At 37.7% G+C, this 27,941-nt stretch overlaps 2 protein-coding genes across 64 annotated transcripts in view; one reads left to right on the top strand and one right to left on the bottom strand.

The window, feature by feature from the left end:
• Positions 1-27,941, bottom strand: part of CFAP96 (cilia and flagella associated protein 96) — a 487,170-nt gene that overhangs the window by 181,674 nt on the left and 277,555 nt on the right. The window lies entirely within an intron of this gene.
• SORBS2 (sorbin and SH3 domain containing 2) overlaps positions 1-27,941 on the top strand; it is a 324,236-nt gene that overhangs the window by 133,850 nt on the left and 162,445 nt on the right. For 52 of the 58 annotated variants that reach the window (NM_001444777.1, NM_001444776.1, NM_001444789.1 and 49 more), the window contains 1 exon segment: positions 16,902-17,041. The gene's annotated coding sequence lies outside the window, so the exon portion shown is untranslated. 58 annotated transcript variants of the gene reach the window in all.

The raw sequence follows: 27,941 nt of genomic DNA, 5'->3' as shown, positions 1-27,941 counted from the left end.
GCACAGAGAACTATATTCATTGTCTTGTGATAGCCTATAGTGGAAAAGAATCTGAACAAAAATATGTATAACTGCATCATTTTGCTGCACAAGTGAAACTAACACAATACTGTAAATCAGCTATACTTCCGTTTAAAAATTGTTAAAGTGTCTTTTACATGAAGAGACCATCTATAAGTGTGACTGGCTGTGCAAATAAATGAAGTGAAATATGAGCCCGTAGATTTCTTGGCTCCTTTGAGATAGAAATCATTCCAATTTTAGAGTCATTCAGCTACTTAGGTGTCTTGCAATAATTCCTGAAGTTTATAGTCCTTATCCATTTGCGGGAAACCATTAGTACATATCCAACAGATGAAATGACAAAGATAACATTTAGTTTACTTGTAGAGCCACTGTGATTATCATGTAAGCGAGAACAAGGACTGTTTTAGTTTAAATGTGTTTTTGTGTGTAAGTCTGGGCACTAATCAGTATGTGTTAATAGGCTGATTTACTTACTTCATTGTTCTTGCTTTATATCTTAACCCAATGGTAGCTGCTAGAACAAAGTTAACATAATCGCTGAAGCAGTGAGTGGAGATAATAAGAAATAAGACCCCAAATCTCCTGCCTCCTGAAGTGTGTGAAACTAGAGCCATTTTTCACCAGCTTAGAAATTAGCAAAGACCATTCATAAGCCTTTTAATCACCATACATATACTGTTTCTTATCGAGACAAAAATGGCAAACACAGCCCTTGAGGCTGCTCACTTTGATTTGGAACCAGTGCAAGAATTTTTATGAATTTATATGTGTGGGAAGAAACTTCAAACTCAAAACTAACTTCTAAATATAATGAGACAGTGAGAAGATGGTTGAGAAACAGGAATAGCAGCAAAATTACATAACCATTCCTCACCTTGCATGTTTTCAAGATGCTTTAATATTTAAAAAGGAGATTCATGAAATATCGCATTCAAAATCAAGATGATTTCAATGTTATATCTGTCTGAATGATTCTGTTGTAAGAAACATATAGTCTGAAGGCATCACACAAATTTATTCTTCTATAAATATATCTATTTAACTACATAATACATAAATTATAATTATAAATGTAATTTATAACTGATTTGACAAATTATATTTTGACAATCAATTTATTATGACTCTATTGTGAATAATTTCTGCATGAGACATGAAGGCTTTGATATCTTTGTATTCAATTAAAATCCAGATAACATGAGCTACGATGAATGAGAATGCGTTCTTCATGGGGATGTTTAGCAGAAGGCAGGCACTACTGTTTCTTATGAACAGTAAAAGTACCTAATAATCATCTCAGGGCAGCACAAAAGCAAGCTTTAAAAATGGACCTTCAGCTGAATTTTGAGAGTTAAAGGTAAAAAAGAGCAATACTATGTTAACTGGAAGACTAAAATCATCACAACAAAGGTGGCCTAACCTGAACTAAATCTGTAAGTCCAACAACCGCAAAGAAAAATTGCAGCACACAGCCCAGGTGTGCTCTGACACCTGGGAATCAGGTATTCACTAATTCATGTTCCTCAGTTGTAGGTTGTGGTACTTGTGACTGCTTGAAATTTCCAGCACCTTTGTGGTAACCCAAAATAGAGTGGGGTGCAGAAGTCCAGTTTGGAGTCTCAAAGATGTGTTCAAATGTCCACAAGGCTTTTAAAAAGAGGTCAAGTGGATAGATGTCAAACAGAGACACGAAAACAGAGTTCGCATTACAGAATGGTAGAGATACCGCAATTTATAGCTCAGGTTTGGTTTGGCACAAGTGATGGGCACCGTTTGTTAAGAATTTTCCAATTCCTTCTTCCCTTACCCAGCGTGGTATATGCAAACCTAAAGGCGACCTGAATTTAGCCCTCTTTATCTGTCTTTGCAAGTAGGATTCATTACAGAGTAGAATTGTAAAACTGGGCAATTAAGTGCACCCTAATGTAATGCCATAAAATGAACTCAGCTGCAGATTTTTTTTAGAAGAGTTTTACTCAGCAATCCGTGCATTAATAAAAATAGTTTTGTGCTGAGAACTATCTTATTTCTGAGTCATTTTTCTAATTATCTAAAACAGGGTTATTCTTCTTTGATAATTGATTTGATTCCAAGATCACTTTATTCTACTTGCGTGTCTGACTATGCCTCAATTAAAATATTGAACTTTGAAGCTCCAAATCTTACTTCCTTTCTCTTTAGGACACTGTCTATTCATTCTTTCCCCCACTGAATCCCTTCTCACTAGAATTATTACACATCTCATCCTCTCTACTGTTTCTGCCTTTTTTTCTCTCTCTGAAAACCTCTTTTTGTTGCAGTTGAGGCCAACAGCTGATACTTTAATGAGTCTACTACTGTGGGTAGCATTTATCTCTAATTTAGTTCATCAGGGGTATGAATACAAGTCTCTATCAAAGCTGCTCCCAGGTAAAAGAAAGTAGCAGTGGTGAAGGAGTGGCCCTGGCACTCGTGGTACCGACGACAGGACCCTGTGGGAATTCTCTTCCCAACTCAGATCTAGAATCTGCTGTTGATGCTATTCATACCCTCTCAGCCTTACTGGCACAAAGTTCCTCAGACCCTGGTCCTAGTGATAGCTTTTCTATAAAAGGACCTTCTGCACCCCAATTTTCAAACTTTATGTGTCTTTTATTTTGTTTTCTTTTCTCTTGTGTTGTTTTTTAGGGCCACACCCACAGTATATGGAGGTTTCCAGGCTAGGGGTCAAATCGGAGCTATAGCTGCCAGCTTACACCACAGCCACAGCAACGACAGATCCGAGCTGTGTCTGTGACCTACACCACAGCTCATGGCAACTCCGATCCTTAACCCAGTGAGTGAGACCAGGGATCGAATCTGTATCCTTAATAGATGCTAGTCAGATCCATTTTCTGCTGAGCCACAATGGGAATTCCCCAATTTTCAAAATTTAAAGGGGATGATTAGGTAGATTGTAGAGTGTTCCTTCCAGTTATAATTCAAGATTAAGAAAGATATGAAATATGGGAAGCCAAAATCGGTGCCCCAAATCTGTACCATATCCAAGGATATGTATGTTGTGTAACAGAGACCTAGGATAGGACTCACACATAAAGCCCGCCTCCCTAGGATCACTGTCACTGGATGGAGGCATAAAACTCATGAGTCCCCACAGTGGAGACACTCCCTCAATGTGAGGAAGAGAATGTGGGGGTGGGGGAGGAGGCGCCAAGAGAAATCAGAAGATCTGGGTTTTATATAGAAATTCCTGTAAATCAAAGAAGAAATCAGACAACATTCACAGAAATCATGAACTAATGTCATTACTGTCTTTCTACAAAGGAAGAAAATATAGGTGCTATATAGAAATAGTCTCATTTAAAGTTGCTATTTATAATCCCATCAGGTAGCATAATGCCCCCTGAGACAACCCTTCTCTGTCCCTTACACCTTGTCTTCTGTTCTAAATATGTTGTGTAAGGAAAAGGTTGTCTTTTACTTACTTTTTTCTTTATTTACAGTAAAATATTTTTCTTTTATTACAAAATACATTTTAATAAAGGGATTCTAAGCATTGACAATATGCTAGTTTTGGGTTTTTTTTAATTTTTTTCTCATAAAACATACTTTATTTTTAATTTTTAAAATTGTTAAATTAAATATAGTCAATTTATAGTGTTCCTTCAACTTTTGCTGTGCAGCAAAGAGACCCAGTCATACATACATATACATTCTTTTTCTCATACTATCTTCCATCATGTTCCAACCCAAGAGATTGGATATAGTTCCCCGCGCTATACAGCAGGACCACATTGCTTATCCATTCTAAATATAATAGTTTACCTCCATCAACCCTAAACTCCCTGTCCATCCTGCTCCCTCCCGACTCCTTCCTGGCAAACACAAGTCTGCTCTCTATATCTGTGATCTGTTTCTGTTTTGTAGATAGGATCATTTGTGCCACATTTTTAAAGAACTTTTTTTTTTTATTTCCCCAATACGTTATTTTTTTTCTACTGTACAGCATGATGACCCAGTTACACATGTATGTATACATTCTTTTTTCTCACATTATCAGCCATAAAAAAGAACAAAATAATGCCATTTGCAGCAACATGGATGGAACTAGAGATTCTCATACTGAGTGAAGTAAGTCAGAAAGAGAAAAACAAATGCCATGTGGTATCACTTATATCTGGAATCTAATATATAGCACAAATTAACCTTTCCACAGAAAAGGAAATCATGGATTTGAAGAATAGACTTGTGGCTGCCAAGGGGGAGGGAGAGGGAGTGGGGTGGATTGGGAGCTTGGGGTGAACAGATGAAGACTATTGCCTTTGGAATGGATTAGCAATGAGATCCTGTGCCATACTTTTTAATTCACATATAAGTGATATCATATGGTATTTGTCTTTCTCTTTCTGACTTACTTCACTTAATATGAGAATCTCTAGTTACATCCATGTTGCTGCAAATGTCATTATTATTTTTAATGGCTAAGTAGTATTCCCCTGTATATATGTACATCTTCTTAATCCATACATCAGTTGATGGACATTTGGGTTGTTTCCATGCCTTGGCTATTGTAAATAGTGCTGCAGTGAACTTAGAGGGTGTGCATATCTTTTTGAATGAAAGTTTTGTCTGGAGTGGGATTGCTGGATCATATGGTAGTTCTATTTTTAGTTTTCTGAGGAACCTCCATACTGTTTTCCATAGTGTTTGTACCAATTTACATTCCCACCAACAGTGAAGGAGGCTTCCCTTTTCCCACATTCTCTCCAGCACGTGTTATTTGTTGACTTGTTATTGATGTCTTTTATTTACTTTTTTACATAAATCTGTTCCCCAGAATAGCAGTTCAATTGGTCAATGCCTGTCACTCTCAGCTCTTCAATTAAACAATTCAAGCCTTCTCTGTAACTATGGTTGTTTTAGTTTTCCGTTCAGGGTAATACCACCTGGTTTCACTAGATATACATTCACTCAGTATGTTCCAGTGACCAGACACTGTGCTGGGAACTGGCAATACTTATGTTTTTAAAGGAAGACCTGTCCTCAAGGAGCCTACAGTCTGGTAGGAAAATGACAGCAAACCCTCTTCTACAACAGCCTCTGGAACCTTCCTCTCAATCATCATATACTTCACAAACATGGATAGAAAGACAATATTTATACATGATTGCTTGTTATAAAATGAAATGTATTATGATTTACATGCATTTCTTCAATTTATGGTGCTTAATCAGAAGCCATGAGACAAGAACACTTAAAATAATGTCCACACTGTATCTTTAGTTTTATTTAAAACTATAAAAATTATTGGCTTCTTAATTCAATATGCCTTTGCCTCAATTATGACTCATAGCACTTACCATTTTAAGAAGTAAGTAGAAATCTTTAAGGTTATTTAATATTTAAACTCAATACATTATTAGCTTTGAAGGTCTTCTCAAAGTCATTTTTTCTGTACCAAGGACAGATTCCATCATTCAACTGAGATTTTTAAAAGTTCGGTAAACTACATTGAAGTGACCCTGTTCAAAGTTTTCTGAACAATGTGCTGGCAGTGTACGCTGAGAACAGGATAAACAATGGGTTCCTGTTTTGTATTTCCTGTAGATTAATTTGATGTACTTATTTCTCTTGATATCACTGATCATTAAATGTTAGTTTTAGAAAGAAGAGCCAACTATTGGACTACATTTAAAGTCAAAAAGATTCAAGTGATGCAGCTCTTAGGCCTTCAAACATTTTAGCTCCGGTTTTCATGGTAATTTTCACTCCATTAGGAAATGATAATGGGGCTGAAGCTGAATGCAGCCACTGTTGTGAGGCTAAATGTTGATGTCCAGTAGTACTTTCAAAACTCCTGAAACTATTTTGAACAATGGATCTTTTTTTTAATTTTCCCAATACATTATTTTTTTTCCTACTGTACCTCATGGTGACCCAGTTACACATACACGTATACATTCTTTTTTCTCACATTATCATGCTCCATCATAAGTGACTAGACATAGTTCCCAGTGCTCACAGCAGGATCTCATTGCTAATCCATTCTATAGGCAATAGTCTGTATCTATTAACCCCAGACTGCCAATCCATCCCACTCCCTCCCCCTCCCCCTTGGCAGCCACAAGTCTATTCTCCAAGTCCATGATTTTCTTTTCTGTGGAAAGATTCATTTGTGCTATATATTAGATTCCAGATATAAGTGATACCACATGGCATTTGTCTTTCTCTTTCTGACTTACTTCACTCAGCATGAGAGTCTCTAGTTCCATCTATGTTGCTGCAAATGGCATTATTGCATTCTTTTTTATGGCTGGGTAGTATTCTGTTGTGTATATATACCACATCTTCCTAATCCAATCACCTGTCGATGGACGTTTGGGTTGTTTCCATGTCTTGGCTATTGTGAATAGTGCTGCAATGAACACGTGGGTGCATGTGTCTTTTTCAAGGAAAGTTTTGTCCGGATAGATGCCCAAGAGTGGAATTGCTGGATCATAAGGTAGTTCTATGTATAGATTTCTAAGGTACCTCCATACTGTTCTCCATAGTAGTTGTACCAGCTTTCACTCCCAGGAACAGTTCAGGAGGGTTTCCTTTTATCCACACCCCCTCCAGCATTTGTTATTTGTGGATTTATTAATGATGGCCATCCTGACTGGTATGAGATGGTATTTCATGGTAGTTTTGATTTGAATTCCTCTACCAATCAGTGATGTTGAGCATTTTTTCATGTGCTGACCAATGGATCTTAATGGCCAGCTTACCAATCTTCTACTGTCTCTCAGCCAATATGATGTGAGAAAGTTCTTCTGAGGTTTGGTATCAGGGGTGTTTCTAGCTTCAAGGAACAGATTACCTTTAACCAGGTGAGAGGTTGGTTTCTGTGAAACAACAAGAAGCCTGGGGTGGGTTCAACTCTGCCTTAGCAGGTGTCTCCTAGAATGACATCTGAATTTCCAGCAGCTAAGAGGAACAGTGCCAGGTTAAAAGGCAAAGAGCCGAGAAGCCTTCTCCTCAGGGCTTCCGTGTCATTACTGTGCATATGGGGTATCTTGCATGTAGCTTATCGGCCAGAACAAACTACAAGGGGATCTGAGAAGGTAAGTTTTTCAACAGATATGTTAACAGGACGCTGTGGCAAAGTTGAAAGCAAAGATGGATCCTCCATAGGTAGAAATCTGTGTCTGCCACAACTGTGTTTATTTGAAATAATAAAGAGTCTGGAAATAATGACCTGATTGTAAAATAAAATGTATTGAAGAGAATCTTCATTCAAAAATGTCCCTTAAAGAAATTCTTGCTGAGAAAAAGGAAACTCACTAGATGATAAAAATGTGAGCATTTTGACTCAGATGTCCATTCCCCATCCCTCTGCCTGAACATTAACTACCCTACCTGTTGCTACAGGCAGGGTGGGTCTGTAACACCTTCCTCCAGAGACCAGGCCAGTTCTGGCTCAGCACAGAGTCTGAACAATGATTTCCCCCCTTGTTTTTTAAAATTGAGATATGATTACTCATTTATTGACATTTCTAACATGCCTCTCCCATAGCATCTTATTTCTTGTGTTTCCTTTCTGTTAATAAGACTATTGTTGTTGTTTTTAGTAAGTTGACCTTGCTGGTTAGAACATTCCCTCCCAAATTTTTCTATGTCTGGCATACATAAACACGAGGATATCTATAGGCACACTGAGGTAAATAGATGTGGTTGCTAATCGCCAGAGGTGACTGGTCCAGAAGTTCCAGCCACCCCTGTCCTCACCTGTTCGTGTGACAATTGAGAGGATCATTATTGTAGCAACATCTGTAACCTGCTTGGAACACACTGATAGGGCACACAAAAGAGGTAGGAAGGTCTGGATAAGAGGACAGATGACATAGAAAATACTAATACGGCCAATATCTAAGGGTTCCCTCACTTTTAATCCGCATGTATTTTAGGAAGACATTTTTCTTTTTTTTTTTTTTTCTCTTTTTTGGCCACACCCACAGCATATGGAAGTTCCCAGGCCAGGGATCAAATCCAAACCACAGCTGTGACCTACACCACAGCTGCAGTAATGCTGGATCCTTAATCCACTTTGCCCAGCTGGGGATCAAACCCGCACCACCACAGAGACAATGCCAGATCCTTAATCTGCTGTGCCACAGTGGGAACTTTTAGGAAGACATTTTTTCTTCTGTACTTGATACAACAAACCTATAGTTCCTTATAACCCTAGAATGCTGGTCAACTCTTTCTTATTATTTACTCACCTTTCATCTCTGAATTTCAAGGACACTTTCCTAACACTTTATGTATCACTTATGAGTGATTATCTTTGCAAAATTAACTTTTGTGGTCATAGTAACGATGGAAATGTGCCATGGCTTGTTGGGTTAATTAGTTTATTTTTTGAATGCTTCAGAAAATATTTTTTTCATGATGTGCTTTGGTGATTTCAAGCTGTTTCACAAATGTATAAAAAGCATGTACAAAATAGTACATCTTCAAATGTCCTTAAGCTATAAGCAGTGTCCCTGTTTCCATGGTACAAGAAAGTGTTACACAGCCTCTTCCAAGGCAACAGAGCAAAGACCAAGCCCAGTCTCCAATTCTGCTCTGTAGCCCAGGCCACATAAAGCTCTCCTTTCCTCTTCTGTTGAGAACATATGGCCCTTTGCCAGATAACAAGATCACAAATCTCCCAGTTCCTCAATGGCTGACAGTTCATTGTCTATTTATAACTAATGCACTATATGGACATAACAAAGGGTTTCACACCACAGGATTGACAATGGCCTGACCAGGTAGTGTTGTTGGTGGGAAATTTAGTGTCTGTCTGTCTGCTTATCAAGTACTCTATAAACAACACTGGGTATGCCTCATAGGGAACCAGGTGGTATAATTGTCTAGCAATTTATAACAGACAAATATATCATTCTCTCAACAAACCTCATCAAAAGAAATTTTGATCAGAGACCCCAACTGAGGGATTCACACACCCTAATGGAGTATTACCTGGTTCCAAAAAAAGGTCTGGAGGTATAACATAAGAATGCAGATAACTTGATTTATTTCAAGCCTATTTTAGAAAATAAATGCAAATTATTAAGATAAGAAAATATTTTACATCCTGAGGCAGAAAACAAGGGCTACCTGTCTCTTAAAAAAGCTTTTAAAACAAATACATAGCTATAAGGCAGTATATTTCAGAGAATTCTCTTGGTTAGAAACAGCTGCTTGCTTAGTTAGAATACAGAATACAATATAAGACACTTTTTTATTTTATAAGTTCTCATAAATATATAACAAAAATGCCATCATGTGTTGCTTAATGCCTTTTGCAGAACTTAGTTAATGGTTTCTTTATTCAACAAATACACCTTGAGTTCTTCCTCTGTGCCAGGCACAAACACAATACATGTGTGGAGAGAATGATGTGAAGGGGAAACAGGAGCTTATGAGCGACTAGAGGAGAAATACATGAATCTGTCACTCAGATAAATGCAACCTAGACTTTGATGTTCAAGAGAATGTGAGGAATGTGATTCTTCAAGAGTTAAGAACAAAAAAAGCTTGACCTTGGCTGGAGCAGGAAAACCCTTCCTGAGGAAAGGGTACTCCAGCTGAGAGCTAAAGGGTGCAGGCATTCAGCACTGAGCAGGGAGGCGGGAGGCCAGCACGCAAAGGCCCTGAACACCGCCAGTCCCAGGAACCAGCCAAGAGAAGAGCAGAGAAGCTGGGGGAAATGGAACTAGAAAGAGGGGAGGGAGATGTGGGTGGAGATGTGAGAAGATAGCAGATCGCGCAGAGCCTTAAATAGGCCACTTTACGAAGGCTTATCTTAAAGATTTTTCTACCATATGTGGCAACTGTTGCATATGCTCAATTTCAATGGAATATAAATATCAAGAAAAGCTAAGTCATGGTTATATAAAACAGCAGAGACACTTCTTAAATACATATGTAGTTCAGACAGTAAGTTGAAAAACAAAGTTTTTAACCAGAAAAGTGACTTGTAAAAAAGGTTTTAAGAAGTTATGTCTATAGGGAGTTCCCATCATGGTGCAGTGGAAAAGAATCCGACTAGGAACCATGAAGTCTCGGGTCTGATCCCTGGCCTTGTTCAGTAGGTTAAGGATCCGGCGTTGCCATGAGCTGTGGTGTAGGTCGAAGATATGCAGCTCGGATTCTGACGTGACTGTGGCTATGGTGTAGGCTGGCAGCTGTAGCTCTGATTAGACCCCTAGCCTGGGAACCTCCATGTGCTGTGAATGCGACCCCCAAAAAGCAAAAAAAAAAAAAAAAAAAAAAAAAAAAAAGTTATGTCTATAGGATCTCCTGCATTTGATAATAGTTATCTAACCCTCCATTCAGATTTTCACCTTCTGTGGTAAAATCCAGTCCCAGATTGCATAATGGCATATGGGAGGGCCAAACACCTCCTAAAACACATTGGCTTCACATTCCTAATCAGGAAATAGAAATAAGCAGACATGTGATTTGACAACTTTAAAGTAATTACCCCTGCAGATGTAGATTATGAGGGTGATGGGGAATTACCAAATAGAACCTCTGTAAGTCCAAGCAAAAGTCAAGATGTTAGGGGTGGGAAGGGTTTTACAGCCCAATTCCTCTGCGTCTGTTTCAGGGCACATGCACATAGGGCTTGCATGACTAGTCTGAAATCACTCAAGCTTTTTGGCTTAGGTTTCCCTTCTCAGTGCCTTTACTCACTGTTCAGCATCCAACACACTGAGGTTCCCATAGCCACAGCCCTGCTGATGCTAAGTGCGTGATGTAATGAAGCATCACCATTTTTATTGCATGTGCTTCACTCTGTTTCTTGCAGATGAAGCAGACAAGTGTCAAAGATGTTATTACACTTCATCTAGCCTTCACTTTGCACCCACCAGGCCTGGCTTCAGGGGTCCACCCCTTCTTTTAATCAGCGTTATCTGATTTCTACCATCTCCATAATATGAGAATATGACTGCCTTTTCAACACATTTTTGAAACTTATGCCAGTGTTCCAGGCAGTCGAACTGCCTCTCCCTAAACACTAAAATATCTGACTAAGAGAATGACGCATTGTTCTCCTGGAATATTAGACAATGCTACCCGACTGACATGGCCACGAAAACCTTCAAACATTTATAGTGCAACTCACTTTTCAAAGAACTTCAGGGGGAAAAAAAATGTAACCTAGAACACAATATTCATGGGAAAACTACATTCACTTCCTTCCTACTGAGATCCTCTCAAATAATAGGAAGTGATGAGGAATCAAGTGAGAATTTGGAGTTCTCTTGGGAAAAAAATTTAAACAGCTCTCAAAGTGCAGCCCTCAAAATACATGTATTCAAGAAACCATGCACATAAAAGTCCGTGGAAATCAATATGGTATCTTAAAACAAATTACTAAATTTGGCCATATATGGAAGTCTGCAGTTATTCTACTATATTTTAATTATTTAACCAATAATAGCATTTACAATGTGCCAGACTTTTCTAGAGTCCTTTCAAATGACAAGTATTCTAATCTTTACAACAACCCACTGAGATAGGTCTTATTACAAAGGAGGAAACTGAGGCACAGCAAGGTGAACTGGCTGGTCTGAGATTCAGACCCAGACACACTGCTCCAGATTCTTCAGCAATACAGGTTATTTTAAAGTTTTCTGAAACAACCAACCAAACAACCAGTGAGACATAAAGCTACAAATGGTCACGGCATACAGAATTGGGATTTTTAAAAATTATCAGTGTGGATCCGCATTCTCTCTTATAATGAGGATTTTATTTTTAAGAAGCCCTTTGAAGCCACCTGAAGAAGTGAGAAGTCATCTGGAAAATTGGCAGGATCATTCAGTATTGTGTGCTCACTTATTTAAGGCTGGGGCAGAGAATAACAGAAGACTTTCTATTCCAAAATACCAGTCTTCCTCCTGGTTCTAACAATTGGAGTGTTTCCTAAGTTAAGAAGATCCTGTCTTGAGATATACATACCCTGTATGATGGTTTGTTCTATAGCAACTGTGCTTTTGTTATATTGTTTTGATTAGACCAATATTTAGCTGAAAACACTCTCAGTTTTTCTTGTGAGCTATGAAGGGAGAGAAGGAAATGTATCACTAAACCAACTGTAAACATTCCTATCTACTCCCCCACACACACCTCATCTCTGAAAGATTATTCCTGCTCAAACTTCTGAAACCAGTCCTTCTGGAGAGTTTAAGAACCTCAGTGAACATGGCGGCCAGTCCCACTCTTGCCTTGCATTTGGGTTCTTGTAACTAGGTCCTTATTCTTTGGAGCCTGCATCACTGCCTGGATAACCCGCCAAGTGTTTTCATTCCTCCAAAACTAAGACTATGCTCTGCTTTATCCAGTCTTCCCTTAAAGTCCAAACCCAGAGCAGCTGGGGACCCTCTGTCAGAGCCACAAAGGCATGAAGCACCTCCTGCCAGGCGCCCCCTGCTGGCTGCAACATGCCTTTACCCTTGCTGTGTGGTTTCCACCCTGTCCACCACCTGCTCAGGTCTTGTCCCCCTAGCACCTGACAATCCCCAAGCATCCACCCCTCACTAAGAAGAACATGTCTGATTTCTAGGTCACTCTGCATCTTATCTGATGGGCCCCACTCCCTATCAAACTCTCAGTGCTTGCTTTTACATTAGGATCACCTGGGGAGCTTTTTAGAGATGCAGATGGTTGGGTTTCATCCAGATTAATTAAAACAAATTCTCTAGAGATGGATCCAGAGTACTTGTACCTAAGAAAAATTTCCAGATAAGTCTCATGTGTACCCAGGCATGAGAGATACTACTCTACATCAATATTTCTGAAATTTCAATGTACATACATGTAACTTCAGAGTGTTGTTAAAACTTGCTTGCTGGTTCAGTAAGAGCATGGCTTGAGATTTTGCATTTCTTATAAGACTCCAAGTGATGACTTAGACATTGATCCATGGACCACTCTTTTGAGTAGCAAGGATCAAGACCAGTGGGTCTCAAAGTATGGTCAAGAATCACCTGGGGACTTGTCAGGGATGCAAAATTTCAGGCCCCTCCTCAGACACACTAAATCAGAAACTAAGGCTAGGACCCAAAAAATACTGTTTTGACGAGACTTCCAGGTGATTCCAATGCTTGCTAGAGTTTGAGAACCACTGACCTAATGGCACTGCCCAATACAAATACAAAGCAAGCCACATATGCAATTTAAACATTTTTGGTTATCACCAAAAGTAAAAAGTAAAAAGAAACAGATAAAGTTAACTTTAACCAAATATTTTATTTAACCCAATATGTCTGAAATACGATTTCAACATAAAATCAACATTAAAAAAAAAAAGGACTATGATTGTTTACATTCTCTTTTTCATACTGAGGCTTCAAAGTCTGGTGTACATTTTACACTTACATGACATCTCAGTTCTGATGAGCCACGTGTTAAGTGCTCAGTAGCCACATGTGTCCACCATATTGGATAGCCAAGCTCTGGACTTATAGTGATAATAGCATTAAATTTAATGCTTTCTATGTATCTGGCATTACTTAGTTAAGCTTTTTTTTTTTCTTTTTCTTTTTAACGGCTGCACACACGGCATACGGAGGTTCCCAGGCCAGGGATTGAATCTGAGCTGTAGCTGTGACCTACACCACAGCTGTGGCAATGCCAGATCCTTTTAACTCATTGCTCCCAGCTGGGGATCAAACCCTCACCTACACAGTGACACCAGCCACTGCAGTCAGATTCTTAATCCACTGTGCCTCAGCAGGTACTCCTGGTTAAGCATTTTATGTGCATAATCATAGAAGCTCTATCACAGCTCTGTGGATTGGTACCGTTATTATCCCTATTTTATGCAGGAAAAGAGTTATGCCAAAGCCTTATTTAGTGTTTCACCAATATAAGAAGATTACTATAATATAAGCACTTCCCAGTTAGTTTAAATCAATTTATTTGTAAAAATAGAAAGAAACTAAATAAAATGATTAAAAGTAGTACAGTTGGTACAATTGCTAAGGTGTTAATAGCTTATAAAAGTCGTAGAAGTTGGGTAAGTAGAAAAGCCCAAATTTACTATCCTCTAACCTTTTAAGATATGCCTCAAGTCCAGTTTGCACTGTTCTGTTACATCAAATCTGTTGAAAGGTCTTATGGATAGGCTGCCTAGTTAGTCTGGATTTGGGGGAACAAAGGAAACCTGGCAGGGTAGGATTCATCCTAAATGGAGCAGCCAGCAGGGTCATAACCTGCTCATCCAAGTGCAGACTGACATTAAAACGAGTGTAATAATAAATAGTTAAAGGTGAGGCAGTGGGCTTCTCTCAGTATTGGTGTGGAAAGCAGTCAGTTTGGAATTTAAAAATAATGGTTGACTTAGTACTCAAATAGTTAATCTTTATCTGTTCCCTTAACTTCCATAGTTTCTCAAGGAAGGCCAATTTTTAAATACATTTCCTTTTCATTTGAAACTACTACTAGGAGGAAAAAGTAAAAACAATTAAAAAAAAATTTTTTTCCTGAGGCTAGGCTTTCATTTCTTGCCAGAATTACCATTTATCATTTTGACCAAGGAAAGTAAATATCCAATTTTAAATTGACAGGTATTTAAGATATATTAAAATAGGACCACTTGAAACAAATGAACAGAAAAATGCATTATTCTACAGAGATTTTTTTAAATAATTCTGCTGTATATTTGTTAAAGTTGATCTCATTTAAAAATGTGGATTAGATATTTCAAACATGTTATAATTCTTTTTTTAATTTAAATATCTGCATAGTTTTAACATAGGTGTATTGCACCAAAAGAGTTCACTATTTTACTGTAGTATTGTAACTGAAAGAGCAGTCATGTGACCTTTTTTTTTTTAACATAATCATACATGGTCTTCAGTATTCTCTTTGTTTCTCTTTCCAGATATAATTGATATGCAGTCCTGTATAAATTTGAGGTATACAGGGTAATCATTTGATTTACATACATCATGATTATCACAGTAAGTTTAGTGAATGGTCCTCGTCTCAAACAGACACAATTAAAGAAACCAGAAAATTTTTTTTCTTGTGACAAGAACTCAGGATTTACTCTCTTAACAAGTTTCATATGTCAAATACTTCAGTGTAAATTACATTTATCCTGTTATACATTATAGCCCTCATACTTACTTATCTTATAACTGGAAGTTTGTCCCTTTCTACTGCCTTCATCTGACCCCTCCCTCCTCCAACCCTGTCTCTCTAATAACCACAAATCTGACCTCTTTTATGAATTTCTCTGTTTTTGAAATATAATTGACCTACAACACTATGTTCCTGTTACAGGACACAATGGTTTAATATTTCCATATATTTCAAAATGATCTCTACGATCAGTGTGGTTACTGCTGGATCGCCATACAATGACAGTACATGGTGGTTGACGCTACGTCTTCCCCACATTGTACATTTCAGACCTGTGACTCTTTATTTTGCAACTGGAAGTTGGTACCTCTTAATCCTCCTCACCTATTTCTTTCCTTAGTATTTTCTAGATATGATCGGAGCCTCTGGGAACCCACCTTCGTAGTATTAACTATAAAACAGATGAAGGTGGTTTTTACACTGGACCAAGATCAGAGAATCTTCTTTCACCTCCTTTTACCTCCCAGGAGTCCTTCCTGACTGCGCCAGCATTCTCTTTGTAATGAGAACTAGCGAGTTGAGAGGATTCGGGATTTCATCTACAGAGAATAAAGGCTTTTATAAAAAAAAAAAAAAATACCTAAGTGTTTCCTTGGTAGGAAGTAACTAATTTTCCCTCTTAGGGGTGTTGCGAAAGGCATAATGAGACCATGGAAGTCAGGAGTCAGTCTGATGACGCATATCTTCCTTCAGTCAGAGAAGAAAGAGATCTCCATCGCCAGTTGCTATGGTTTGAACAGCATGCGGAAAAGAAGCTGTAAAAGTTTATAGCAACTTCTGTCTTTCTCCTTGCTGTGTTTGTGGGATGTCAATCATCCCAGGCAAAGACATTGTTAATTCTGTCCACTATTGTATTTTCAGAGTGCTTGACATGTAGTAGATGCAGAAGTACTTGCCACAAAAATATTTGTTGCATGAATGAACGGATACAATGTCTAGCTCTTAATTCATTGTTCCAGCAACAAAATGAAAGCTCAGAATTTGTTGGTCACTGTTGGCGACCCAATCTGAAGTATGTCTTCATTGGCTCTCGAAGGGAGAAGCAGGAGATGGGTGCCTGTCTACATCTTGTCACTGAATGGCCCCCAATCTCTGCCAGCAGATAAGAAATGTCAACAGCTTAACCCAGTAGCTTTCAAAAATAGCATAGTTGGTGAAACTGGAAATTTGGGTGCATGCTAGAAATAAACCATTTGTCTTCAGACTTAAGAAGGGTAGGCTGACAGCAGCTATTCCTCCCAGAAAAATCGAAAATATTTTTAAGACCCATATGAGCAAGCAAGGAAATACCAGAAGAAAAATCTATCCTTTCAAAAAGGCATAAATAGAACATCTTATTTTCAACGAATCAGGTCAATCATTTTGAGAACTTGAGGATTATAGCAGTACCATGTTTCTTTAAGATTTTAGTCAAGTTTTTTTGTTGTGTTTTGTTTTCAATAGTGCTGGAAGTTTTCCTCAAAATGTAAATGAATATTTGCACAGTGAAGCAAGTTGTTGTGGGTTTCCTGGTTTGTACCCGCCCCACCGCCCCGAGGAGGGGTGTGTGTGTGGCGATTCGGGCAAGGTTTTTTCATCCCCTTGCAGACAACCCTGGCTGCTGTTAATGCTGAAAATAGCTCAAATGCTCTCAGAACAGTAGCACCACCCAGCAGCTGGGATTCTTTTCCTCTCTTATTTGCCTTCTCTCTTGCCTTTTTTCCCTTCAGACACTTGGATTGGACTTAATCTTAAACCTCTGGAGTTCAAGACCTTTTAAAAAGGGCTAAATAAACAATCTCCACATGTAAAAGGCCACTGACTCCTACTTCCTCTCTTCAGAGCAACTGTTGAACCCGGCTGACTGTAGGTAAGATTTTTTTTTTTATTCTGGAATTATTTTATGGGTTTCTGATATGTTTAGGACTCATGTTTTTTAAATAACTTGTTCATCATGAAAATGAATGAGGGCTGTGAGCGATTTTCAGGTAAATATGGTGTTCCAGAATACAGCAGTAGCATCTGTGCATTTTTGTGGCTGTAATTTTAAACTTTGCTGAATGTGCTCTGTAATGCTGACCTGCAGCACAGACTCGCCTGTGATCGAGCCGCATCAGAACACTAATCAAGCCTGATTGCCAGCGTTGTTCCAGAACCTTTCAGACATCATAATTTTCTTGTTTAGACTGCTTACTTATTTTTAACTTTCTAAAGGCATTTTTTTTTAAAGGAAAACGATGCAACTACCTGAGTAAAGGAAATATACTGGTGATTTTTCTTTAAGGACAATGAGATAGCTCTGTCTTATTATATTCTTTCATTACTGTTTTGTTCATTGCTATTATGGAATTAGAATGGTTTTGGGTTTGTCTGTTTGGTTTTTGTATATTCCTAGCACAATCTGGTGACTCAGTTTTGAGATTCCCTCACCTGGCTGAATGTCTTAGGCTAGCATGTTTCTCTAATGTGACAATATATAATATTTTGGAGAGCTTTCTGTGCCTTCCCCTTCCCCCACCTTATGATTGGTCTTGACATTTTGCGAAGTACTTTGATCTGTGGACTTTAACTTCAAACACAACATTTAATTTGATTTGGGGGATTTACTATGTTCAGTAAAAAGTCTTTTTTTTTTTTTTTGGTTTAAGGTTTTTATATCATTTCCTTCGAATAATCTATCGGTATTTTCTCACTGATATGTCTTAGGTTTTGTTAGTACAGAAACTCCCCAACTGAAAGGCAAAGACTATTTTATGGCAGGTTTCTCTGACCATTATAGACTTTATGACAACTCTCTGCTCCCCTCCAAGCAGATGTCTAAAATCAGGCAGCAAATGATGGTGCCCAGGACCAGATTCTATCAACCCTCATTTGAGTGCCTCCAAATTACCATGTGCCTCAGGGCTTCGCTGTTGCTTTTTAACATGGACACTGAAGTCCTTGGAATTTACAGAGTCTGGTTTCCAAAAAGTTTGCTGGTATCACAGACCACATGTCAAAGGAAAATACACATTTTAAACATACATCTTCCAAAATAACTTTTTGAAAAAAAGTTAAGAAAAATAAAGAATAAAATTAAAAGGAGAGAAAAGAAACTTTAAATAAGGAAAGGGGGGAGTGGGGGGAGAAAGTCTCTGTAGCCAGAAGTCTGTTATGCTAGTGAAGCTTCTGCTGAATGAGGAATAAGAAATGAAAAAACATGTACTTCTCCAGCGTAGGCAGAGGGTAGCACTTTCCAGCCATTCAATCAACTTTTAGATGTTCTCTTTATTTTAGAGAAAACTCATGTGTATATGATATTTGTTTGTCACTCGCTTGTTCTCTGCTGTAAGCAAAGGTTATTTTCAAAGTCCTCAGCAGATTCTGAGTTTGATGTTCCCCGGCAAGCTGTCCCTGAGAGCCTGGTGAAGGTTAAGAGGAGAATGAGCCTAATCCTGTCAGGAGACCGTTTTAAGTCCCAGCCAAGGACTGTGGCTCCTCAGAGCTGGCACAGTGTGTCCCCTGCGTCGCACACCTTGTTAAGGAAGGAGGAAGCCAGTGGCTGCAGGACACGTTTCCCAAGGGGTGGAGCTAGGGAGTAAGCTGAGGGAGAGGTCTCTCTGGATTAGGAGCAGATGCAATGTGATCTAAAATTGGGACTAATACAGTAAGAAAACCTAGAGCTGTTCAGTTTTTTTTTTTGTTTGTTTTTTTTTTTAATTTCCAAAACCTGGACATTTAATTGCTAACTTTCCTTTCAGATCTTCATTACACGAAGTTTATTCATCATCCCATTTCTGTGATGTGTGTACAGTCAAAACTTCCAGTTATTTTGAGCATATACTTCACTGCCTTTGGGGGATCTAGAATTCTCTCCCCCTTAGTTCTAGAAGGCCTTGATTTTGGCATTGCTGAGGACGCATGTATAGGAATACAGCCAAGGGCAGCAAGATGAAATGGGTTAGGAACATGAGAGAGGCCACTCCACTCTTAGGCAAGCCATTTTTTCCTGTTCTGTTGGGGTTTCTTGTTTGTTTGTTTCCATTAGCCCCTTAATTTTACTCTGAAACTTTGGTTTGTTTGAATATGAAACTCAAGGAGAAACCTAGCCAAAACCACTGAGTTTCACACAGGTTCCACATGAAAGAAGTATTCTATCCAGCCTTGCTCGAAACTTGGCCCATGTGTTGCCAAAAGTTTCATGAATGTCAGTGAGCCTGATGTGAAACCTGATCCCCAACCAGGCGACTTCTGGCAACTTTGAGGCTGTACTATGGAAGTATAGAATCTGTCAAACAAGGACGCCCCTTATGTTCATATCTCCAACTGTAACTTCACGAGTACACACATTTTTCCAATAAACTCCCATTTGTTCTATGATATTTTAAAGCCAGATTCAATTCTAATATGAATTTTTATAGCTGTGGTATTAAAATATTGGCAAATAGAAGTCTGCATTTTACATTCCAACACAGTCCGAACCAAGTGGTGTGAACATGTTGGTATAATTCAGCTGAAGGAAGTCAGTCCCAGGAGAGTCCTGGAATGTCTTTCTTTGTTTAAATATACTTCTGTGCTAGTGTGAAACAAACAGTAACATTTTGTCCAGGTCTATCTGCTTGACAGTATGTCTTTTGTTCACTATCCAAAGGTGGTGTCAAATACATTGGTGGAAAAATAACAAACTTCCAGCTTTTTTTTTTTTTTTTTTTTTTTTTTTGCCTGCTCAGCTTATAGACTCCTAGGGAACATTGTAAGCATTGAAAAGTTTAGTTCCATTACTTCTAATGTAATGTCTACAGAGGATAAAGGAGTACCCAGCAGAGTCAATTTGCTTCTGAAAACCTTGACCTAGAGCTGTTGTGGATGAACAGTAAAAAGGGTTGGGCTGTGAAGGTGTGTGTGGTGTTTTGAGTGGTTGAAAAAGAAGAGGGGATTTGTGATCTTTGTTCAGCAAATCTGTCACATTTAAACCCAAAATAACCAAGTCCAGGATCTGAAAATGAAAACATTCTTTTCTTTTATTGACCATATAAATTCATGTTGACTGGCCATTGCATTTGGGGTGGTATTCTTTCTCTCATTAAAGACCCAAAGGATTACAATTCTGATCATTAGAATTCCAGAAATGGTAAATATTCTCCATTGAAAATAGGACCAACTGGGAGACCTACATAGTTGTAGGTGGGCTTCCATGAATCCATCTCAGAAATATCGTCATGATTCTATGGCCATTATAGATGCTAAGCCACATTATTAAATGTCATTTTATTAGCTGGAGTATTTCTGGATTCATTTGAAGAATTTTCATAAAAATGAATTTGTGACCTTTAGTCAGATTAAACTTAGTGAATATATAGTTATTCATTATAAAATAAATTGCCATCAACTCTCATTTTTATAATTTTATAATCTTGTTTTTATGAAATTTTTGTTAAAGTTTGCATTTTAGCAAGTGACTAGTAAAATGACTGAAACTGATCCCATACTAAGTAGAACATTTGAAAAAAATAACAAATTTAGGGGTCTTATATGTACAAGCTGCATTTTAACACCGACTTCACTATTCATAGTATACATTTGTCAGCATATATATCTGATTTTTATATCCCCAAACTATCCCAAGAGAGCAGAGGAAAGGAAGATACTCAATGGAAGTTACTAAAGGCCCAAGAGAGCAGAGGAAAGGAAGATACTCAATGGAAGTTACTAAAGAAAATACGAGAAAACAATTCATGACCATCCTACATGAACGTTCTCACCAAACATATCAAAGTATAAAGAATTGAGTATTTTGGAAACAACCATCATCTATAATAAAATAGGAAAAAGGAAAGTGTGATGGAAGATAATACAAGAAAAAGAATGTATATATGTATATGACTGGGTTACTATGCTGTACAGCAGAAACTGATGCAAACATTGTAAATCAACTATACTTTAATAAAAAATTGTAAAGGAAAGGATGAAGATATCAGATTGAAAATAAACTCTAAATTTTTGCATATGCAGATGTTTCTTTAAGTCATAAAATCATTCTTCTTTCAAAAACGGCCTCACCAGCCATTTAAGAATGCAAAAACTCTTCTCTCGGAGTTCCCGTCGTGGCGCAGTGGTTAACGAATCTGGAATCTGACTAGGAACCATGAGGTTGCGGGTTTGGTCCCTGCCCTTGCTCAGTGGGTTAACAATCCAGCGTTGCCGTGAGCTGTGGTGTAGGTTGCAGACGCGGCTTGGATCCCACGTTGCTGTGGCTCTGGCGTAGGCCGGTGGCTATGGGTCCGATTGGACCCCTAGCCTGGAAACCTCCATATGCCGCGGGAGCGGCCCAAGAAATAGCAAAAAGACAAAAAAAAAAAAAAAAACAAAAAACAAAAAACCTTTTCTCTCATGCTTAATTTTCTGTCAGAGTATGGAATCCACCTAATATTTATTCATTCATCAAGGATATACTATTATAGCCTAAATTTAGATATGCATTGCATTTGTTTTCTTAAAAAAATTAGTATCAGGAGTTCCCATCGTGGCGCAGTGGTTGACAAATCCGACTAGGAATCATGGGGTTGCGGGTTTGATCCCTAGCCTTGCTTAGTGGGTTAAGGATCCAGCTTTGTCGTGAGCTGTGGTGTAGGTTGCAGACATGGCTCGGATTCCACATTGCTGTGGCCCTGGCGTAGCCCCGGTGGCTACAGCTCCGATTCAACCCCTAGCCTGGGAACCTCCATATGCCGTGGGAGCAGCCCAAGAAGTGGCAAAAAGACAGAAAAAAAAAATTAGTATCAGTCTGATCAGACCATGATGACATAAAATATGGTGCCTCCCCTGACAGACCAAAGATGGTTATTTACTGGAAGCAAGAAAGTCATCATTCTCTAATTAAATTTTTGTTTGTTACTTAGATATTATTATTTACTCTGAAATAAGAAATAGTACTGAAAATATGCTTTAGTAATAACAATCCCAAAGCTACCATGATCGTAAAGGCTTCTTTCATTTTATCAAGACAGACTGTCAAAATATGTGGGCTTTTCTGGAAGGTTTAACTACAAAGATAGCTGTCAGGGGATAAGTCAGGTCTCTTTAATACCACTCTCATTCCTGGGCTTTATCCTGGGGAATAAGAGAGTAAGAAGCCCTAGTGACCCTTTAAATCACCTCTACACCCAGGGAAATGTCCACCTGCCAGAGTTAGAACAGAGGAGGGAAGAGAAGGGCACTCTTTCTCTGTACTAGGGCAGAGGGCCTCCCAGAGTCTCTTGGTCCAACTATTTTTTTTTCTTTTCTCATGGCATTATCTTTGTTTCCTGCTATTTCCACTTATCTTTTCCCAAAAGAAACAAAGGCCTTCCTTGCAAATGTCACCATTCCTACGTTGTTAAAGGAGGAAAAAATCCCAAGGTAGTTAGCTCTGGGGGCTGTAAGATTCATGCACATTACAAAGCTAGTCCATGGGCCCGGAGTTGGAAGAACATCTGCATAAGTGTCACAGGTAGAGTTGGGTTTAATAATAACGGAGGTCTGTTGAAGAATTCATACCAAAATAAAAATAAAATGGACCTGACAGCCATCCTTCAGGTCAGAACAAAATATCCATTTTTTCAAATCAAACTTTTTGTTTTAGAACAATGTTAAATTTTCAGAAAAATTGTGAAGATAGGACCAGAGTTCCCATATAACCCACACCAAGTTCCCCTATTATTAATATCTGACATTAATATGGTAACTTTGCTATAGTTGAAGGACCAGGATTGATACATTAGTAACTAAGGAGTTCCAGTACCATAGGGTGGTATTGCTATTAATATGGGGTTGGTTTTGCAGGCATTGTGTTCCCAAAGTACAGGTGCCCCCCAGAATTGCTTGCATCATGCATTTTATATCGCTAGTAATAGCAAGTGGAATGTTGGCTCTCACGTCAAGAACTTTGAAAGTGTACCATTTCACTCCATTATAAAATACAAAAATTTAAAACAGGTTAAAAATAACAGTCAAAGGATAATGAGAAGACGATTGGTCTAAGCAATAAAAGAGCTATTTGGAATAACAACTTTTGACTTTCTATGCTTCACTAAGAGCAAAACATAAGCAAAAAAGGGATGAGGATTACAGAGAAAGACAAGTATGTGTCAGTGGTATAAAGAACCAGTAGTTATGACTTGGTTGATCAAAACCAAGGATGCAGGTCAATGAAAAGAATCAGGTTAGTAACTTGACATGGTTTAAATAAAATAATGTACTCTCTACTGAAAGGTCAATTCAGCATTAGAAAAGATCGGATGGAAACACTAATCTCTTGTTCTAAAGATAAATTTGGGCTTGAAAAAAGAAATCGAATTTAGTTTTATGGAAAAACAAAAGTACAGCACACCTGGAAGTTCCTGGGCCAGGGATAGAATCTGAGCTGTAGCTATGACCTGCACACAGCTGGATCCTTTAACCCACTGCTCCTGGCCAGGGATCCAACCCACACCTCTGCAGCAACCCAAGCTGTTGCTATTGGATTCTTAACCCACTTCACCACAGGGGGAACTCCCAGCATGTGTTTTTAAAGACTTGCGTTTTGGTTATTTTGACCCGTTGCAAATACTAATCCAAGTACAACTTTGAATTGATTTAATTCTAGTAGAGACGTTGCTCTTGACATGCATTCAGCTCAGTGGTTTTCTTGCTCAATTTTGCAAAGCTAAGAAATTTGATTGGTTTCGAATTTAGCTCCAAGCAATGTTCAGAAGTTTTGTGTTTGTTTGACCTGACCATTTAAGTATTTTAAAACTATGCAACATTTAACTTTCAGAACAAATTCTTACTGTTAAAAATACCTAAGGATATTGAAAAAGTTATACATTGGTACATTTTCTATGAATTTAATGACCATATAACCAAGAAGAGTTAACAAATACAGTTTTGATTTATAGATCAAAAATGTTTTCTACTCCACATTTATCTGTTTTACCATGAAAGTATTCACTTTTTAAAAATTGTTATTATAGTGAGATTAAAGACCACAGTTAAGAATGGAAAACTATCCAAAGCCAAATACGGCCATCTAAATGTGCAGTTACAATAGAAACCACATCCTTGTGGTACTGGCTGGGCCAAGTGTTGGAAGGTATGGTGGCATCTGGTTGACCTTCATGTGCACATCTGTGAGTAGTCCAGAAAAGTGAGCCTGTACTAAAGGATTGAGCAGAGCAGTCCTGGAGATAGACAGTGGAGGAAGTTTTGTGCTAATTCAAGAAGGATGTCAAATGTCAAACTAAGAGATCCAGGCCTCATTCTGATGTACAAGGAGGTCATTATTCCTGACTGTACAGGGAAGTAAAATGATACCCTTGAGGAGAAGTAGATAGCTTACGAAGTATCACTTCTCCATGGCTTATTTTAAATAAAAAAATCAAATTGCTTTTGACAAAAATCATTTTGTAATTTGAAATATAATTTTTTTATATTTTTAATGTATTTAAGTAAATTTTTAAATAAATAAAATACTGTATTATATTTATTTATGAATTGTTTTATAACCTGAAATATAAACTGTTATAGCATAAAAAAGTGCTTACAAAGTGTTTACTACAAAAATCAATCACTTACTATTGATTTTGGACATAAAAATAAATAATTAAAATTTGTTCTTTCTATCAAATATCATTTTCATTCAAGGCAGAAAAAAAAAAAACAATAGTAGATGTAAACGAGCTTCTAAACTTTATCTTGATATCACAAAGGACTGTGGCTTATGACGAGAAACTTTAAAAAACCGAGTAAAAGACTGAAAAACTGAGTGAAATGGTAAATTCTGTAACAGATGATTTTTCTGTAGAAAGAATAATTAAAGCTGATTTTATAAAAAAAAATTTTTCTTTAAAGTTGACTACTCGTCTTCAGTATAAAATAGATTTCATTTTAGTTTGTGCTTGAGCTACTTTACTTTAAAAATAAGTGGATGTATTTCATATTTAAAATTGATTTAAAGTTGGCACTCGGGCTTTGCCTCATGTAGTGAGATCCATCACATAATAACTACAGCTTGTGAAAAACTTGTAAAAACTTGTCTGGAAATAAAGTGATAATATTTGTGCTAAGGTGAGAAAACTAGACTGCAGTGAGACTTTTTATCCTCCTTACAGTATTTTATCTACTTTGGTATTGAAATTAAATAAAAATCATTGATTGAGGGTTAAATAATCACTTGTACCTAAATCATAATTTTACATATTCACATACATCCTTTTTCTCACTAATATTGCAAATGACTGCATAAATGCATATGTGTAAAAACACTTGGCCAGTTTGAATTTTTTAGTGAACATTATAGCTTCATACATTTAACACTTGGCTGTGCTTATTAATTTAAGAAGAATCTTACATACAAATCAGAAAGGAGGGAAATTAGGAGTTTACTAGTAAAACCAAATAGTGTTTTAAGTGATCATAAATAACTTTTAATACTGTAAGCAATTGCGTATTTATTGAGTGAAATATTGTCATAAGGATCTTTTTATATTGCTTCAGTCATTTACTTCTTAAAGACTCCCTTCACCGTGATATATAAATCATATGGGGCTTGAGGTTTAAAACTTTTACACTCTGACATTCTGTAGGTCAATCTCGGTGCAGAAATTTCACTTTTCCTCCTTTATGAAAATCTTGAAATCTATGTCTGGGAGTTCCAGTTGTGGCTCAGCGAAAATGAACCTGACTAGTATCCACAAGGATGCAGGTTCCATCCCTGGCCTCGATCAGTGGGTTAAGGATACAGCGTTGCCAAAAGTTGCCGTGAGCTCTGCCGTAGGTCGAAGACATGATTTGCATCTGGTGTTGCTGTGGCTGTGGCTGTGGCTGTGGCATAGGCCGGTGGCTGTGGCTCCGATTCGACCTCTAACCTGGGAACTTCCATATGCTGCAGGTGCAGCCCTAGAAAGAAAACAAAAAAACAAAAAACTATGTCTCTATCCCTGATCTATCACACAAGTTCCAAACTCACATTTCCAGGTAACCGGAAAATATAACATAGGAATACTTTCAGTGTGCTTCAAACTCAATGCTTTTAAAACTCATCATCTTCCAAATCCCAACGTGTTCTTCCTCCCCAGGGCTACATTTTAATAACTGTATCACCTAGCTACTCAGAATTAGAATCTTAAACAAGCATTCAAAATTTCCTCCATTATCAGCTTAGTCACTGTTGTTAATTCTATCTACACACACACATTTTCAATACCCCCCCTTTCCCTAGTGTAAAGGCCACTGCAACATTCTTTACTAGGATTTCTCACTACTATCGGATCACTCTTGACATCCATTCTCTCTGCCTTCCCGTGTAATCCCTTGAAACCAGAGTTGTTTTACCAAAATAAACAAGCTTTGCATATACATTTCCCATCTCCCAAATTCTTCTACCATATAGCAAGTACATTCACCTTGCTCTCTCTTCAGGCTGAAGGACCAGGAAAGATGACTATGTCGACCAATGGAAGTAAAGTCAGTACATGGTGTTCAGGCATAAATAGCCCTCTGTTTTCCCAGATAAAAGGCAGAGCTGGCAACCTTTCCAGACTCCTTAGTAAGAATGGGGTGTGGCTTACTGTGCCAGTCATGAAACAGAGATCCAATGTCAGTACTTTACTTCTCTTAAAGAACCTTTTTGCTGATTCTCCTAACAGAGCAATGACAATGTTTGCAAATCACCTGTTTCATTGCCACTTACTGTGTACTGATGTGAAGGGTGTAGGTAAATGCTAAATGATAAACTTTTAAAAAATTGGACCATAGCCAGAATGCAAAGTTTTCAATCAGAAACACCATATGATTCATAGATAACAGTGAAAGAAATCTTTAAGAAATAAATGACTTTAATTTTCTGAGGAACCTCTGTACTGTTTTCCCTAGTGGCTGCACCAATTTACATTTCGACCAACAGTGCACAAGGATTTCTGTGCACCATGTCCTCAACAAGACTTGCTATTTCTTATCTTTTTGATGATAGCCACTCAAGTCTAAAAAAATGTGAATATCTTCAAAGCTACATATTTAAAAAGACATGACTAAAACAATATAAAAAGATCCTTATGACAGTATTTCATTCAATAAGTATGAAATTGCTTAGTGCATTAAGTCATTATCCATGGTCACTTAAAATACTAGTCAGTTTTAATAGTAAATTCCTAACTTCCCTCCTTTCTGATTTATATGTAAGGACATTCTTCTTAAATATAAGCACAGCCAAGTGTTAAATGTACCAAGCTATAAATGTACCAAGCTACAATCTTCAGTAAAAATACAAAAACAAGTGATGGAGTTATATTCTGGAACAGCAGAAATGTCCCAATCATTGAATTATTGTCATAATTTAAGTAAATACAACTATATGTGAATAGCATGATGTAAAGGGAGAAATTCTAAATACCAGTCTTCTGGATCTTTTAACATTTATGGCACCATTGCTCTTTATGTCATCTAATCTATAATCATTTGTTAAGAGTTTACTTGATAATCCATTCTGGTCTCTGTGATGGTCACTGTGGACTAGTCTTTACTCTCCCTCGTGCAACGGGAGATAGCTATTGAAAGGCAATTGGCTAAGGAATCAAATAATTAGAATTGTAATAAAGGTCATGAAAGAAAGATGAAGAGGCTATAAAAGCAGAATCTACAATTTTGAGAACCAAGGGTCAATAACAAAACTACTAAATTTGGAACTTAGTGAAATTATCAGGATGGTGAATTACTTATGGCAGCAATCAGAAGAAGCTTTTTTTTTTTTTTTTTTTTTTGTCTTTTTGCCTTTTCTA

Source organism: Sus scrofa, chromosome 15 (genome assembly GCF_054392235.1).
Source record: "Sus scrofa isolate SSC_HxYL_T2T_F1_AM1 chromosome 15, Sscrofa_HxYL_maternal_Yorkshire_Landrace_v2.0, whole genome shotgun sequence".
Classification (NCBI taxonomy): Eukaryota; Metazoa; Chordata; class Mammalia; order Artiodactyla; family Suidae; genus Sus; species Sus scrofa.
Note: the sequence above shows the minus strand (reverse complement) of the source record. Positions and strands in the feature narration are given on the sequence as shown.